The sequence below is a fragment of the Elephas maximus genome, chromosome 6 (genome assembly GCF_024166365.1).
Source record: "Elephas maximus indicus isolate mEleMax1 chromosome 6, mEleMax1 primary haplotype, whole genome shotgun sequence".
Lineage (NCBI taxonomy): Eukaryota > Metazoa > Chordata > Mammalia > Proboscidea > Elephantidae > Elephas > Elephas maximus.
Genome location: NC_064824.1, coordinates 115542604 through 115558545, shown reverse-complemented (window position 1 = coordinate 115558545; position 15942 = coordinate 115542604). Strand labels below are relative to the sequence as shown.

The 15942-nt window shown below is 43.3% G+C and overlaps 1 long non-coding RNA gene across 1 annotated transcript in view; it reads left to right on the top strand.

The window, feature by feature from the left end:
• Positions 1 to 13958, top strand: part of LOC126078081 (uncharacterized) — a 49147-nt gene extending 35189 nt beyond the window's left edge. Inside the window, exons 2-3 of the long non-coding RNA XR_007517959.1 lie at positions 9594 to 9693; positions 13931 to 13958. This is a non-coding gene — a long non-coding RNA (uncharacterized LOC126078081). The remainder of the gene's footprint in view (positions 1 to 9593; positions 9694 to 13930) is intronic.
• Positions 13959 to 15942: the final 1984 nt, after the last annotated feature.

The following is a 15942-nucleotide window of genomic DNA, read 5'->3' as shown; positions in this document are numbered from 1 at the left end:
AGTAGATAGGATGACTTGTTCTGTGGAAACCACTCCTCCTCTTTCCCCAGCTACTCCCATCATTGCTCAATGTGCTCATGAACAAAGTGGCAATGGTTGCAGGGATGAAGGTTATGCATGGGCCCAGCAACATGGACTTCCACTCACCAAGGCTGATGTGGCTACAGCCAATGCTGAGTGCCCAATCTGCCAGCAGCAGAGACCAACACTTAGTCCCCCATATGGGATCATCCCTTAAGGTGATCAGCTAGCAATCCAGTGGTAAGCTGATTACATTGGACCACTTCTATCATGGAAAGGGCAGTGTTTTTTTCTTACTGGATTAAACACTTACTCTGGATATGGATTTGCCTTTCTTTCATGCAGTACTTTTGCCAGAACTACCATCTGTGGGTCTACAGAATGCCTTATCCACACAGCATTGCCTCTGATCAAGGGATTCACTTCACAGCAAATGAAGTGAGGCAACGGGCCCATGCTCATAGAATTCACTGGTCTTACCATGTTCCCATTATCCTGAAGCAGCTGTCTTGATAGACACAATTACAGTGCCAGCTAGGTGGCAATACCTTGGAAGGTTGGGGCAATGTTCTGTAGAAGGCTGTGTATGCTCTATACCAGCATCCAATATATGGTGCTGTTTCTCCCTTAGCCAGGATTCATAGGTCTAAGAATCAAGGGGTGGAAATGGGAGTGGCACCACTCACTATTATCCCTAGTGACCCACTTGCAAGGTTTTTGCTTCCTGTCCCTGCAGCCTTATGCTCTGTGGGTCTAGTGGTCTTGGTTCCAAAGGGAGGAATGCTCCTACCTGCAGTCACATCACTGGTTCCATTGAACTGGAAGCTAAGAATGCCACCTAGCCACTTTGGATTTCTTATGACTCTGGATTAACAAAGAAGGAAGTTACTATACTGGCTGGTGTGATTGATCCTGATTACCAAGAGGAAATTGGATTGATATTACATAATGGAGGTAAAGGAGAGTATGTCCGAAATGCAGGGGATCCCTTAAGGCATCTGTTAGTACTACCATGCCCTGTGATTAAAGTCAATGGAAAACTATAGCAACCCAATTCTGACATGACTATTAATGGGCCAGACCCTTCAGAAATGACAGTTTGGGTCACCCCACCAGGTAAAAAAACATGAACAGCTGAGGTACTTGCTGAGGGCAAAGGGAATACGGAATGGGTGGGACTTGAACTAGCACCTTATCTGCGGTCTTGCTTGCTGATATTTGGGATTCATCCATCTTCACAGCCTGTGAGCAAGAGCCCTGCTCTCTGACCTGCTGATCTTGGGTTCAAGAGAAGCCTCTATGCTGACCAATGGACTTGGGATGTTCCGGCCTCTACAACCTCGTGAGACGTTTCTTTGATATAAATCTCTCTCTATATATATATTGATATGCTTTACCAGTTTTGCTTCTCTAGAGAACCCAGCCTAAGGAATATCTATATCTACAGGTTCTCTGTGAGTAGGAATCATCTTGAAGGCAATTTTTTTTTGGGGGGGGTATGTCTCTATTTGTACCTGTATCTATACCTAATACCTATAAACTATACCTATACCTATACCTATACCTATACCTATACCTATACCTATACCTATACCTATACCTATACCTATACCTATACCTATACCTATACCTATACCTATACCTATACCTATACCTATACCTATACCTATACCTATACCTATACCTATACCTATACCTATACCTATACCTATACCTATACCTATACCTATACCTATACCTATACCTATACCTATACCTATACCTATACCTATACCTATACCTATACCTATACCTATACCTATACCTATACCTATACCTATACCTATACCTATACCTATACCTATACCTATACCTATACCTATACCTATAAACTATACCTATACCTATACCTATACCTATATCTATATCTATAGGGTCACTCTGAGTTGGAATCAACTTGATAGCAATGGAGGTTTTTTTTTTTTGGTATGTTTATATCTATGTATGTATCTGCGTGTGTGCATGTGTACCTATACTTATATCTATATCTATATACACTTCACTGGTTTTGCTTCTCTAGAGAACCCAGGTTAACACAGAAGGGAAACAAGAAGAATAAAGAGAAATAAAGAAGGAGAGAAGGAGGAAGGGACAGAGAAATGGATAGGAAAACAGGAGATAGAAAAGGATAAAGAGACTGCACAATGTTGCATAAAGAATGTGGACTTAGAAATCTAAACTGCATTCAAATTATGTTTTGCTAAAATTCTAAAAAAATATTCTCTAAATATTTCTCAAGTTCCTCCTCAGTCATGAATGAAAAAATTAATAAAGTGGCTTCCAATCCTCAAGTAAGCAGGTAAAGGTAAAATGTCTGGCTTCCTTACCACAGTACCTACCTCCATCACTGCCCATTTGTCTCTTTCCAGTTCTACTCCAAGCCTAGGAGGGACTCACACATCTATACTGAGTCAGGCTTCTGAAGAACACAGATATTTCTTGGACCTTCATACTCTAGGAACTTTGAGATCCTGAAGGCTGGGAGCTTGTGATTACCGTGCAGGACGATTGGACACCTGACATCACCAGGATTTACCCTGCAGGGTTATGAAAACTTAATCTGATTACTGTACAATACTTAAGCGTACTAAACAAAGGGTTGAGAAGAAAATATGTTTGCTAATCTGAAACATGTGTCCACTGCAGCCCATTTTGTGGTCAGCTGGGGACCCTGGGAGTATTAACATTAAAGAAAAGACTGAGCCCAGAAGCCTGGAGTAGAGACTTGGGGTTCTGAATTCTATGGAAGACTCTACACTGATACCTAAAATTTGAAAATGTCCTTGACAAGTACAAAGAAAAAAATTGTCTGTAAATGCCCCTACTAAAACAGAACTATTTGATTTGAGGACTGTGCCTAAAATGATTATTGTTTAAGGGAAAAAGAAAAAGTATAAATTTGGAAAAAGATGCCTTGTTTTTGTAAAGGGCTCTGGCCTGTGGACCTTACTTTAGGAATTGCAAAGGCTTCTTTCTATGGCTATGTGCTCACAATCAGCATTTTTCAAAGGCCGTTACCAAAGGCCTTGAAGTCTGTCAAGGATTGAATTGTTTCCCCTAAAAATATGTGTCAACTTGGTTAGGCCATGATTCCCAGTATTGTGTGGTTGTCCTCCATATTGTGATTGTAATCTTATGTTAAAGAGCATTAGGGTGGGATTGTAACACCCTTACCCAGGTCACATTCCCTATCCAATGTAAAGGGAGTTTCCCTGGGATGTGGCCTGTACCACCTTTTATCTCTCAAGAGATAAAAAGAAAAAGGGAAGCAAGCAGAGAGGGGGGACCTCATACCACCAAGAAAGCAGTCCTGTGAGTGGAGAGCATCCTTTGCAGAGAAGCTCCTAGGTTGGGGGAAGACTGATGAGAAGCCCAACAGAGAGAGAAAGCCTTCCCCTGGAGCTAATGCCCTAAATTTGGACTTTCAGCTTACTTTATTGTGAAGAAATAAACCTCTCTTTATTAAAGCCATCCTCTTGTGGTATTTCTGTTATAGCAGCACTAGATAACTAAGACATAGTATCTGGACCCTTGCAGAAGCACTATCCAGAGAGGCACACACAGACATGGCCAGGTCCTTATGCATTGTCTTAGTTATCTAGTGTTGCTATAACAGAAATACCACAAGTGGGTGGCTTTAACAAATAGAAATTTATTTTCTCACAGTTTAGGAGGCTAGAAGTCCAAATTCAGAGCGCCAGCTCTAGGGGAAGTCTTTCTTTTTCTGTCAGCTCTGGAGGAAGGTCCTTGTCTCTTTTCAACATCTGTGGGCCTGGCATTCCTTGGAGATCTACATGTGTCTTGGCATCAATCTTCCCCTGGGTCTATGAAGTTCTCAGCAAAGGAAACCTGGGTCCAAAGGACACCCTCCACTCCTGGCTTTTCTTTCTTGGTGGTAGTCAGGTGCCTCTCCTTCTGCTCACTTCTTTCTCCTTTTATCTCTTGTAAGACAAAAGGTGATGCAGGCTACAGCCTCGGGAAACTCCCCTTATGTAAGATCAGGGCTGTGACCTGAGTAAGGGTGTTGCATCTCTCCCTAATCCTCATTAATGCGACCTAACCCTGCCTCATTAACATAACAGACAGCTCACTCCCAAATGGGACCATAACCACAGGCATGTTTTTATTAAGTGCTCTTGAGTTGGTTCTGGCTCACAGGGACCCTGTGTAAAACAGAACAAAACACTACCAGGTCCTGTGCCATCCTCACAATTGTTGTTATACATGAGCCTATCATTGTAGCCACTATCTCAAACCACCTTTTGAGGGTCTTCTTTTTTTTCTCTTACTCTCTACCAAGTAGATGTCCTTCTCTGGGGACTGAGCCCTCCTGATAACATGTTCAAAGTATGTGAGGCATAGTCTCATCATCCTTGCTTCTAAGGAGCATTCTGGCTGCACTTCTTCCAAGACAGATTTGTTCATTCTTTTGGCAGTGCATGGTATATTCAATATTCTTCACTAACACCATAATTCAAAGGCATCAATTCTTCTTCTGTCTTCCTTATTCATTGTCCAACTTTCACACGCATATGAGAAAATTGAAAAACCCATGGCTTGGGTCAGGTGCACCTTAGTCCTCAAAGTGACATCTTCGCTTTTCAACACTTTTAAGAGGTCTTTTGCAGCAAATTAGCCCAATGCAATGCATCATTTCATTTCTTGGCTGCTGCTTCCATGGATGTAGATTGTGAATCCAAGTAAGATGAAATCCTTGACAACTTCAATCTTTTCTCCATTTATCATGATGCTCTTTATTGGTCCAGTTGTGGAGATTTTTATGTTCTTTATGTTGAGGTGTAATCCATACTGAAGGCTGTGGTCTTCGATCTTTTTCAGTAAGTGCTTGAAGTTCTCCTCACTTTCAGCAAGCAAGACTGTGTCATCTGCATAACGCAGGTTGTTAATGAGTCTTCCTCCAATTCTGATGCCCCATTCTTCTTCATAAAGTCCAGCTTCTCGGATTATTTGCTCAGCATACAGATTGGATAAGTATTGTGAAAGGATACAACTCTGACACACACCTTTCCTGACTCTAAACCATGCAGTAACCTCTTGTTCTGTTGGAACTACAGCTTCTTGGTTTATGTGCAGGTTTCTCATGAGCTCAATTAAGTGTTCTGGAATTCCCATCCTTCTCAATATTATCCAGAGTTTGTTATGATTCACACAATCAAATGCCTTTGCATAGTCAACAAAACACAGGTAAACGTCTTTCTGGTATTCTCTGCTTTCAGCCAGGATCTATCTGACATCAACAATGATATCCTCATTCCACGTCCTCTTCTTAATCCGTCTGGAATTTCCGGTGGTTCCCTGTTGATGTACTGCTGCTACTGCTTTTGAATGATCTTCAGGAAAATTTTACATGTGTGTGATATTAATGATAAAAAAAAAAAAAATTTGTTTGATAATTCCTGCATTTTGCTGGGTCTCCTTTCTTTGGAGTAGGCATAAATATGAGTCTCTTCTAGCCTGTTGGCCAGGTAGCTGTCTTCCAAATTTCTTGTCATAGAGAAGTGAGCACTTCCAGCTCTGCATTGATTTGTTGAAACATCTTAATTGGTATCCCATCAATTCCTGGAGCCTTGTTTTTTTTTGCCTACGGCTTCAGTGCAGCTTGGACCTCTTCCTTCAGTACTGTTAAATCCTGAACATATGCCACCTCCTGAAATGGTTGAAAGTTGACCAATTCTTTTTTGTACAGTGACTCTGTATATTCCTTCCATCTTCTTTTGATGCTTCTGGCATTGTCTAATGTTTATTTTCCTGTAGAAATCTTCAATATTGCACCTCGAGGCTTGAATTTTTTCTTCAGTTCTTTGAACCTGAGATATGCTGAGCATGTTCTTTCCTTTTGATTTCCTAACTCCAGGTCCTTGCACATGTCATTATAATACCACAGGCATAAAGACTAGGATTTACAACACATCATACAATGGAGGATAATCAAATCACAAAGTGGAGGACAACACACAATACTGGAACTCATGGCCTAGCCAAGTTGACACATATTTTTTGAGGACACAATTCCATCCACGACATGCATCTAAGATAGACCTGTGATAGCAAAGAATATATGGAAGGTACAGGTCATAGAAAGAAAACAAAAATTGGATTAATATAAGGTCATCTCATAACATGAATGTGTGAAAAAACCAGTGCCCATCACTTATCAGTAAATTGAATTGTACCTGTTTTATACTCAAAGTTGTTTTTTTTTTTTTTTTTAATAAACGATCACCTTGAAAACTAAAGAATAAGCATAGGCAAAGGTCATATTCCTTGAGATTCAACTCCAGTCCATGGATATTCAGGGAAAAAAAAAATGGATTGGGATCCCTGCTTCATCACTTCCTTACCGTATGACTTTGGGCGAAGAATCAAATCCCTCATTTGGAAAATGGGGCTAATAAGACATCTCTTACAGGCCTTTCAGGAATGAAAGTTTTCTGGTCCAAGTGCATGGCACCAAGTAGGCAGCCAGTAAGTGGGAGCTGTAACTATTATTGCTATGGTTTGGGTGAGCTGATAGATAATGATTATCCCATGACAGACAACCATGGGGTCCAGAACAGAGCTGTTGGCATAAACATGATTCGTTTTGTTAAAAACCAGCTCTCTCCTGAAGCCAACTCTTAAGACAAAGATTAGACTGGACTATAAGACATAAAATTATACCGGTAAGGAGTGTGCTTCTTAGCTCAAGTAGACTCATGAGACTATGTGGGCAGCTCCTGTCTGGATGTGAGATGAGAAGGCAGAGGGGAACAGGAGCTGGTTGAGTGGACATAGGAAATACAGGATAGAGAGAAGGAGTGTGCTGTCACATTGTAGGGAGAGCAACTAGGGTCACCTAGCTATGTGTGTATAAGTTTTTGTACGAGAAACTGACTTGAATTGTAAGCTTTCACTTAAAGCACAATAAAACAAAACAAAACCCAGCTCTCAAGGGACTTAGTACCATTTGTTAGTGTTTTTCTGGGAAGATTATAATAATGAGTTCATAAATGCTAATGAGGAATACTCTGTGGCTCCCCGGCAGTGCTGAGTCAAACAAGTCATGTTAGAGGACAGATATATACAAGGGCTTGGAATATGCACACGCACCCCACCACCCTGAGGCTGACCTGCTTACACCAGGAGGAGGGCTGTCTGTTTGCCAGGGCTCACACTTGCTGGCTTCACCCTCTCCACACCACTCTCTTATCCTAAATTATTTTCCCTGTTATTTATGATGGCTGCAAAAGCCTCTTTTTAAAATTCAGCTCTATGAGTTATGAGCTCTCCACAAGTGATATCAGTATGTATGTGCTGAGTGCCCATTCCCACACCCAGAATCTAGGTAGGAACTGCAAGATGTAACTCCCCTTTTGCTGCCTCAAGTCTTATTACCTTGTCATTTCGTGGCCCTAAAGCATCTGTACCATCCACAATCCCAATGGGAAGAAGGGATGCACTAAGCCAGGATACGGCAGAGAGTTTAACCAAGGTGTTGTTTACAAGGGCTGCAGAATTGAGGGAAGCCAGCAAGGGATGGTGAAGTCCCCTGTGCTGACAACATCCAACTTAAGACACCATCACTTCTCCTGGGCCAAAGGAACAAAAGGAAGGAGCAGCTATGAGCACCAGGGTGGTAAGAGAAGGTTGCTGTCAAGAGCCTTCAGTAGAGAGGCAGCCATCGCACCTACTTCCTAGTGGCAGGGGAGCCAAGGGAAGGTATGTCCTAACCTCACTCTCCTCCCTCGACCCCCATCTCCTGCTGATGCTTCCCCAAACAGGAACCAATGGGCAAGGGAGCCCATTGGAGCATCCCAAAAGCAGCTTCTGAGGCATTGCTATTGTTAGTTGCCATTGAGTTGGCTCTGACTCATGGCAACCTTATGTATAACAGAACAAAATATTGCCTGGTCCTGTGCCGTCTTCATAATCATTGGTATGTTACGTTTGAGTCCATTATTGAGGCTACTCTGTCAATCCTTAGATTAAGGTATAAAAGGATGGAGAGCCAATCTAGAGAAGTCAAAGGACCATATCCAGTGAAACGACTCTCTAACTTTATCTCCTAATTCTTGCTACAGAGACCTGAAGATTCAGGCAAACGTGGGGCACCATTCTTGTAACTAGCTGTTTCCTCTGCCTGGTGCTTCTTCAAGCATATCAACATGTTACTTATTTTTCAGACTTTACAACAAATGCTGAGCCCTCCTCGAAATGTTCTCTAGGCAGCCCAGTCTCCAAACGGCCTTGTTTGCAACCATTTTCGCAATTCCCCAGGGCCTCTATTCATCTTTGTAAACTAGTTGAAGAGAAAGACCACTTCCTTAACTTCTGTCTTTGCACAGGAAAGATCTTCTCCCATGTATAAGATAGGTGAGGGGGAAGACAAGTAGAAAGTGAAGTCATCTCCAGTGCTTTAAGCCCTTAGACTGTCTATCTGTGTAGTTAACAGATTGGTAAGTAGATGACTCAAACCAGAAAAAAGGATGGACCCACCGACAAATTTATGACATCGAGTTTCATGAAAAATGAAAAGGAAGCAGTCTTCTATCCTCTGCCTGGTAGTTTGAGGAACAGGGGAATAGAGAAGTTGGAAATAGGGAAGTTGATATAATTCAACGGGGATCTGGAAGGATTAATTGTATATTGAACAACATAGTCTTAAATGCAAATAGTATTTACATATTTTATAGGAAACAATGAAAAAGGATACATTTAATCGCTTTATGGAATATACCGAGATATTCCTCATAGAGTATTGATTAGAAAGCACTAAAGGTCTTGGTCTATTGCCTTTTTATCTCTACAGCCATTGCAGCAGTTATTCAAAGGGGATCAGAGCAAGGAAAAAAGAAATAAATGTAGATAAAAATCCCTGGCACAATTCTACTCAGAATAAAAAATAGCTTGTTGAAATTTCATTCTCACAATCCTGTGAGCTAGGTAGTCTTTCCAATTTATAGATGGAGAAATTGAGACTCAGAAGAAGTCCAGTACTTTCCTAAGGTCACCAGGCCACCCAGCTTTTGAGATATTGAGCCAACAAGGATGAGGGGTCTGATGTTGGCAGGTCCAAAGCATACTTCAGGGATTGACCCAGGCTTCTCTGGGGGTTTGGGATTTCAGTGCTTCCTCTGGTCACTACATGAGTTGCTGGGTTTCAGAGAGGCAAGAGAGAATTGCTTCTTCTCTTTCTCTCTCATGGATGGGAGGCTTACACACAAGAGGGGAATGGCTGTTGGTGGCCAGCCAGCCCTGCTGAGGTGCTATGGCAATCTGGAGCCAGAAAGAACATGCAGAGGCAAGCTAGGCTTTCCAGGATCTGTGCTGTCACTGGCATCATGGTCCCTTCACCACTGAGGTAAACAGGCCTGAGACGTCCTGAGCCTTGGGACATGTGAGCTCCCAGAAATGCCACAACTTACTTTAGGAGAGCAAAAAGGCTGGAGCTTTGGGGGCGTGCTCTCTGGGATGGGCCTGGAGATTTTGCATGGGCTTCTGGAAAATCCTCACATTGTATTGCTTTTCCTCAGCTTCCTGTCCAGTACCCTTCCTTGTGGAGTCCCTGGTGTTGCAAACGGTGAATGAACTCAGCTGCCAACTGAAAGACTGAAGGTTCAAGTCCACCCAGAGGTACCTCGAAAGAAAGACTTGGCTATCTACTTCCAAAAACAGCCACTGAAAACCCTGTGGACACAGTTCTACTCTGATACACATGGGTTCACTCTGAGTCAGAGCCAACTTGACACCAACTAGTGGTACTGGTATCCTTCCTTGTGGCAAAACCTCTCTCCCATGATGGAGTCTGGCAAAGTGAGACTGGGAGGGTGAAGAAAAGGATTAAAAAAAAAAAAAAGTGGAGGAATAAAATGATCTGCGTATATTTAAGGTGCTGATAAGCAAAACCTAGGCAAAGTATTGTGCAAAAGTCTTCCCTTGTAGGGACCTGCTCCCTCGGCCCGTACTCCCACCTCCTGAGAACTTCGGCTTGGGAATGTCTTTTCCACACAAACACAAGTCTGTTTTGGTCTATCAAGACTGAGGAACAAGGCAAAAACTTCACTGGACTGAAGGAGTTAAAATAATGTATACTTTCTGGCCAGAACAAATTAATGAGTCTTTGTTTTAAAAAAAAAAAGTTAACCAAGTGGGTAGAAGCATTTCCAGAAAGAGACAGATACTTGTGGGATGGTGTCTGAAATGTGTGCCTCTCATTGGGGCAGGAATGTGTGTAGTGTGTACGCAGCATTCATGCACATACACACATGTACATATGGCGTGTGGTTCCAGCTAAGAGCCAGCAAGGGAGCAATGCATGGGTGTGGTAGGAAGGATTGACAAATTGAAGCACAAAACTGTTAACTCCAAGGAAAGGGGCATCCTCCAAACCCCCTAATGGCCTGCTTCCACTTAGCTTGCTCCTTAGTCGTCTTCATTTCTGTCTTAGGTTTCCATAAACACTGCAGTTATTTATTTTCTTTTTGTTTGAAATGTTAAATAAGCTCCAAAAGAAAAAGCTGTCGGGGCGACGCGTGGCGTCTCCAGAGAGGAGTTGCACCACAAGCATTTTCTGCAAGGGCTTGGCAAGGTTGCCTCCCTCCTGCATGCTTTGCCCTGGTCTCTGTAGAACACCCCTCCCCCACCCACTCCCTCTTGCCCTGGCTGCAAGGCCCTGAGAATCCTGGGCTCCCTGATCTGACCTGTCTCTGTCCCCACATCACAGCCATCCCCGCCCTGCTCCATGGAGAACTTCTCATCTGGAAGGGGCAAGAAAAGGTCCTGTTTATCTAGGCTGAGAGAAAGATGGATAATATTAATGACAACAGTAATAAAGACTAACATTTACTGAGTCCTTGGGTGGTGCAAACGGATAATGCACTCGGCTGCTAACCAAAAGGTTGGTGGTTTGAGTCCACCCAGAGGCACTTCGGAAGAAAGACTCAGTGATCTAGTTCCAAAAAAATCAGCCACTGAAAACCCTGTGGATCAGAGTTCTGCTCTGACACATACAGGGCTAACACGAGTTGGAGTTGACTCAATGGTAACCGATTACTGGTTAACATTTACTTAGTGCTTTCTACGTACTAGGTACCGTGGAAAATAAAGAACATGTATCAACACATTTCACCCTACTACAAGCCTATGTGGTAGGTACTGTTATTATTACTGTTTTACAGATGAGGGACCTGAGGCACGCAGAATTTAAGAGACAAAGCCAACAACATTGGGACTAGGATGAGGCAAGTGAGGTGTCTTGGACACAAAGTTTAAGGGGGTGCCAAAAAACTCAGCAATCAAGATAAATAATATTTTAATGCAATATTTTTAAAAATCAAAAGTAGTGTAAAAAATCAATGATGAACAAAATATTAAGATTTTACATAAAGACAGGATCAGTAGATTCAATTGCAATCAGTATGGCTATTTGTTCTTCACCGCTGTGCTAGAGTGCCTTATCCAGCATCCATTCTGGGCCTCGGATGGGCCAAGCAAAGTCCTTGATTTTCTCCAACGTATTGACTTCATCCTTGTAGCCTTGTGTGGTGGGTGTTGTAATCTTCATTGCAGAGATGGGAAAACTGAGACTGAAGGAAAGATTTTTCTGTCTATTGTGTTTATGGTTGCTTCTGCCTTAAAAGAACAATGAACCGAAAAAGGGATTCCATGAAGGATTTGATGCGAAGTTCTCTCTGAGTCCTGTGCTCTTTCCATGAGCTCACCACTGCCCCTGGTCCCCAATCTCCAGTTTCCCTCCTAACCAGCCAGGAGGGAGAACCACTCACAAAGAAACAGGACTCTACCCTGAGTGTGGTGTGGAGACAGCAGGGGAGGTTATGATTCTAGGCAAGTCAGTTCCCGACAAGCATTCTTCCACTGCCTCAGCCAAACCCTCCCCTGAGATGTCTCATGTCTCTGCCAAGCCAGTCTTTCCTTACCACCCCCCACCTCTTCTGCACAGAATCAGTGCTAATGTACAATAGACCCTTCTCCTTTCAAGTTCATCACCAGACTGCCCAGGGCTACCTCGTTCTCCAAGCCTACCTCTCCCACTCACAGTTGACTCCAATAACACACAACAAGACACAGGCATGTGTGCGTGTGCATGCACACACAGAGCCTCTACCTGTACCCCCAGCCCCAGCTCTTCTAAGGAGGGGTGCACAGGCTTGCAATGGGGGTGGAGGTAAATAAGGAAGGAAGTGGAAGACCCCAGAGCCAGAAACTAGCTCTTGAAGAAGAGAAATGAAACCAGCGTGGTTGCCATCCCAAAATTTTTTTCCTGGAGCAACCATGATGTGGCATGAATACCTGCCTGGGTTTGCTCTCTTGATTTGCAATGAAAAGCATCTTGGCAGCTCCTAAAGAAGCTGCAACAATGGACTCAAACTTACCAAGGATTCATAGTGAAGGTGGCGCAGGATTGGGCAATGCTTTATTCTATTGTATATAATGCTGCCATGATTCAGAGCTGACTCAGTGACAACAACAAAAAAGAGGCCAAAGAGATGGGGACAGCCAGAAGTCATCTCTAACCACCCCTAGTCTCTAGGAAGTTCAACTTTCTCATGGTTATCCCTCTCCCATCCCTTTGTCCCAATAGCAGTGTGTCTCATTTCTTCTCCTGTGGCTCTTCCCTGGCCTCTAACTCCCCTCTCACCCTCACCCATCAGGACTCTGGAGTCAGGCAGTGGTAGGTTCAAGTCCAGATTTACTTACCTACTCACAGTGTAGTCTGTGGCCAGTTGCTTTCATCTTACCTTAGACTCCTCATCTGTAAAATGTGATAATAGTGTCTATATCAAGGATCTGGAACAGTTATCAGCAAATTGAGATGTTTAACCCTTCCCACTGCTTCCCTAAGATCCTTTCCACATGACCCCATCTTGCTCACCCTTAACTGTGGTAGAGGCCCCTTAGGAAAGTCATAAAGACTGCTTTTTGGACTTAGGCTTTGTGCCAACTCTCTGCATTTTTGCATTTCCACTCCCTACATCTAGAATACAACGCCCCTCTACTAGCTTGTCATAGATTTGGAGACAAAGCTAAATGTGGACCTGTTTCTAGAATCTTCACCCCACCTCACTTTGTATTTTCTCCCCCATTAACTTTTCATGATGGTGGACAGGAGGTATGGTGGTTGTATCTCTTTAACACCTCCAAAAAGAAAAACTCAGGAGGGAAGAAATGCGTTTTGAAGACTCAAGGGAGGGAGTCCTGTCACACTGCACTCTGCCCCACATGGGAGTCATTGACTGTGGTGCGTGATGAAGGGTTTATGATGGGCAATACTAGGAGTTGAGGGCACCTGATAAATAACACCCCTTTTCCCATCAGAAATCTCAACCAATTGGAAAAATATAAAAAGAATAAGTCAGATGGAGGACAAAACATTGCCTTAATTATTGTTCAAGTTGGTAAAGGTAGCTTAATTTGGGGGCAAGTGGGTTTACTAATTCTGAACCTCAGAAGTGTACAGATTTACCCACCCAATGAAGCCCTGGTGGTGCAGTGGTTAAGACCTTGGCTGCTAACCAAAATGTTGGCAGTTTGATCCCCCAGCTGCTCCTTGGAAATCCTATGGGGCAGTTCTACTCTGTCCTGTATGGTTACTATGAGTTGAAATTGGCCCAACGGCAATGAGTTTGTTTTTGGGTTTTTTTTTGGTACTCACCCAGGAATAGGTCCTGCTGGACTGGGGCAATCTCTCCTGCAGGGCAGATTCTGTCCCTGAGAAACCTAGAGGAGCAGGAAACAGCATGTGCTTCCCATGGGCAGGCAACTCCCAAGAGAACGAGAACGAACAAAGGACTGGGCTATATTTTCCTTCCAAATTCACCAATCAAATTAAGCTCTTCCTCCTCCTCCTCAGGTGAGCTATGAACAGAAGAAAAGAGGCCAAGAATGTTACTCTATGGAGCCCTTCAATTGGCTGTAATAGTATCAAGAATGAGGAAGAAGCCTTCTCAACAACCCCCAACCCTGGTACAGCAAATGTTTTCCTTCAATTTGATAGCAACAACAAATAGATAGATAGGTAAGTAGCTAGGTAGACAGACAGACAGATAATAGATAACATTATCTAAAAAATTTGGTGAAAATACTAGTAGTTACCATTTACTATTTTTGTGCAAAATAAGTGGAAGGATTCTACTTCACGTATAAACTAAAGCAAACCAAACCCAGTGCCATCAAGTTGATTCTGACTCATAGTGACCCTATAGGACAGAGTAGAACTGCCCCATAGAGTTTCCAAGAAGCGCCTGGCAGATTTGAACTGCCGACCCTTTGGTTAGCAGCCATAGCACTTAACCACTATGCCTCCAGGATTTCCAGTTAGCATATAGTAAGTTCTTAATACATGTTATTAATAAACTAAACACTGTGATAAGTGCCATGGAACTGGATGGACTTATTTGGTCACACATATTCAGAACATTTACCAGTCAACAGAGGAGTCCCTGGGTGGCACACAGTTAAGTGCTCGACTACTAGCCCAAACATTGGCAGCTTGAACGCACCCAGAAATACCTGGGAAGACAGGTCTGGCAATCTGTTTCTGAAAGGTCACAGCCTTGAAAACCCTATGGAGCAGTTCTCCTCTGCATGCATGAGGTCACCATGAGTCAGAATCGACTTGATGGCAACTAACAACAACAACTATGCAATAGAAATTAAAACAAGTACACAGATACATTTAATTCAAGACAGAGTAAAGGAAGTACCAAAAATTCAAAACGAGGAGTCCAATGAAGAGAGCGATGCCATCAATCTGGGATGATCAAGAAAGTTTCCATGTCCAAAGTGACATGTGAGATAGGCCTTAAAAGATGTTCTTAGGCAAAGAGGTGGGGAGGGGAGGGGATCCCAAGCAGAGGAAACAGCCCAAGCTGAGTCATGGAGATGGGAAAGCTTGGGGTATATATTAGGGAACAGGGAGAGTAGTGAGGTGTGTAGGGTTCTTAAAGGGAGTAATGGGAAGTAAAGTTTTATATTTTGTATCCACATCCCATACATTTCTCTTTGAATTTAGTGCCATCCTTACCTACAGGAAAAGTAGCAAATGGGAGAGTTTGCCAAACTCTTCAGATTAGGGGGTGCAGGGTAACTGTCCTTTCAAGCCACTTCCCCTTACACCTGTGTTCTTTCCCCTATGTGGGATGATGTTTGGAGCTGAGAGTTCATCTCCATCCAATTCCAGCACCTGCCTGTTTCTGTCCCATGCCTTAGTGGACAATCCTGGCTCCTAACTGGTTTATCTGTCAGTTTTTCCTCAGCTTATGTTTTCCTTTGCTCCTCTCTGATCCAGCTTCTCTGGGCAACAACAACAATTTGTCCCCCTCCCCCAGTGCCCACACCCTACCACCAGGCTGGTAGCCTTTTATCAAGCCACATCTCTGGGCGTTGGCAGCACAGAGCAAGCTAATGTCAGCACTTCCACCTCTCCTCCCAAGCCAATCCCTCTGTCCTTTTAACCACAGGCCTTGCCTTCTGACTTTCTTCCCATTTGTCAGCAAATTCCCAGTCTTAAACTCACTCCCACCACACTCTCCTGGAGATATATGAGAGCACCTCCCTAGCCTAGATGCATACATTTTCTCCTGGCTCAACAGAAGTTGTGGCAGTGGAGTTGTAGAAGGTTTCAAGCCTTGTCAGGAACACCAAAACAGGGCCCCAAGTTACCTGTAAGAGTAAGAAATTTGTGGCCCCTTGTGGGCCCCAACCTCTGGGCTTCCAAGGCCCATGGAGTACTTAAATTGGGTGTCTTAATTTTAAAAATGGAGCTCTGGTGACAATGGTTAAGCATTTGGCTGGTAACTGAAGGGTTGGCGGTTTGAACCCACCCAGCTGCTCCATGGGAAAAAGACCTGACAATGTGCTTCC